We start from the raw sequence: 2,719 nt of genomic DNA, 5'->3' as shown, positions 1-2,719 counted from the left end.
ACATATTAAGATACACTTTGACTTGCTCCACAAGCCCCAATCAACCAGCAACAGTTAACAATACAAAAAGACATGATTTTCACTCCCTGTCCACACCCCAACCATCTCCTTTTCCAGATAGCTTCTCCCAGTTTAAGACCTTCTGTATTGAACAAAGCTCCTGGTTTGAAGAAACTTAGACCTAGAGACAAGGAAGGGGAGAGTTTGCCTGACTGCTCTCAGATCCATTCATTGCCTTTCTGTTCTACATCACAGGATAACTTGCCTATTGCAAAGTCCATTTCTCCTGCCCCCTTGCCAACTGGCATCCAGTTAGATTTAGTCAATTGAAGGCACTGGATGGAGATTGGGGAGCAGGAGGAAAGAAGAAGAGTATTTCTCCCCCTTTGTCTCTGTTTTAGGCAGGATGCTTGGCTGTGGCTGCTCCAACTCCATGGTTGCAGCTCCTGCAGGGCAACCTCTCACTGGCCGAACCTCACTGGAAGCCAGCTGGCGAGAGAGTCTGGGAAATGTCGTTTGCAGATCAGCCCCTTGTTCATGATCCAGAGCAGAACAGGGGAAGAGTGAGGACTGGATCTGAGAACAAACAGCCAAATGACCAGTACGGAGGGCTGAACTAAGAATCACTGGGGTCCTCTCTAGCTTGGTAGGGTGAGGAATGATAGGCGACTCTCATGTATTCATTCAATACTTACGGAGCATTTACCAGGTGTTAGGGACTGTGCTAGCTGCTAAGAATGCAAAGATCAGTAACAACATCTCAGCTCTCACAAACAGACTTGAGTTTGAATCCTAGCTCTCCTTCCCTTCTTCTAGTTGGCTTTGGACAACTTACTTGACCACTATAATCCTCATTCTCCACTGTGAAACAAAAAAGTAACAGTATCTACTTCCTGAAATTGTTGTAAGAGTTACATGAGATAATTGCTTACAGTAGACATTCAGTGAGCATTTGTTGGATAAAACTGTGCCTACTGAGACAGACACTTCACTAAAGTTATACTTCATTGATTGATTTCCTGCTCTGCGCCAGGCACATACATTAATTTCTATAACAAAAATTCAAGTAGGGTAAACAAACAGTTTTAATACAATGTGGTAAGGCCTCTAACAATAGTATCTTCTGTGATGGGAACACAGTAGGGGGAACCTGTAGAGACTTCACAGAGAAATATGGAGGATATCATCGGGGAGAGGAAGAGGCAGGACCCAAAGAGGAAGGGACTGGGTCATAATAACAGTAATAATGACAATAGCTGACACCAGTTGAGAGTTCACTCCATGCCAGGCTCTGGGCTGCAGCATCACCAAGTCTTCCTCCATGGAATGCCCTAGCTCCCAAAGGTATGTAGTCCTATCAACCCCACTTTACAGAGAAAGTAAAGTCTAGAGTTGCTAAACAATGTCACTCAGCTAGCGGGGTCAGGATCGAAACCTGAATGTGCCTAATTCTGTAGCCAAAGCTCCAAGGAACCACACAGTGCCTTCCTGGGTGAGTGACATATGGTTTTATAGAGAGTTAACCGGCATGCAGCAACCAAGCAAATGACAAATCTGTGCACTAACATCCAACAGACTATATAGCCTCCTTGAGGGAACTGTGATTCTGAAGGCACTTAATTCTTTGATAAGTCCCGCAGATTTAATTCCCTGCAGAGCCCCAGCTTGAGGAGGACCTGGGGACAAAGGACTGTGTCCTGGGGTGGGGGGAGGTGACTGAGATGAATAACAACATGCTCTCTAGAAATAAACTGCAAGGCCTTGAGAGATGAGTTAACCCTTTCAAGGGTTTAGTATTTGGTTTAATTATCCCTTCCAAGGTATTAAATGACACTCTGATGATCTCACAGAGTAAATTTATCCCCCAAATGGGAGCCACTAACTAAGCTACTTCAGGCCTCAACGGTCCAGTCTTGGCAACTTTTCTTTAAAAGGCCAGTTGCAGGCAAGATCACTACTTTTCTGCTTAAAAGAAAGTAAGGAAAAGTGCTTAAAACTTTCCAAGATTTTTTTTAATGAAAAAATACTATTTCTTATTTTTCCTATTTCTCCAACTTCTGTGTTGCTGGGGGAGCTGAGATATTTTGCAAATAAAAGTAAATCTTTTCTTCAAACTTCAGGGCTGTTCAATTATAAACACTGCCACCTGCAAAGTTGGAAATCAACTGCAATCTTCTTTAAAGCTTTTTCAACGCAACTGCTAACCTGTCTAGATGTTTAACTTTCAGGTTTCAAAACCTGTCAGTTAAAATTTGCTTACTGTTACTCCTTTTCTCTGAAGCTACAAGCCTGAAGAGAAATTATGTAGCAAAATGGAAACAAGGAACTAAGACTTGATAGCAACACAAAAGACCCGCTGATGGGCTGGGGTACAAGAAACTACAATCTTTGCTCTGAAAATGAATAAGGATTAGAGGGCTCATCTACTGGCGGCCTCTAATGAGGTTGCGCCTTCTCAGTTCTGAAACAAGCAGTCAATTGATCCCTTCACAAGAACACCTGGTCTATTCTGAGAAAAAAATTAGTCAGACCTGTTGTTGGCCGAGTTTACCAGTCAATTCTATTAAATTGTGGCATCGGTAGCAATGTGTAGACACAGCTCATTAAAAATACCATTTGGGGAAATCCTAAGGCAACAGGATAGTCATTACTGAACTAATTCCATTGGCCTGAAAGAGTTAATTCAACTCCTAAAGGGAAGCAATTTACTTTCTATTCC

This window comes from Pteropus medius, unplaced genomic scaffold (genome assembly GCF_902729225.1).
Source record: "Pteropus medius unplaced genomic scaffold, Ma_sr-lr_union100, whole genome shotgun sequence".
Classification (NCBI taxonomy): domain Eukaryota; kingdom Metazoa; phylum Chordata; class Mammalia; order Chiroptera; family Pteropodidae; genus Pteropus; species Pteropus medius.
This window is presented reverse-complemented; position numbering follows the sequence as displayed.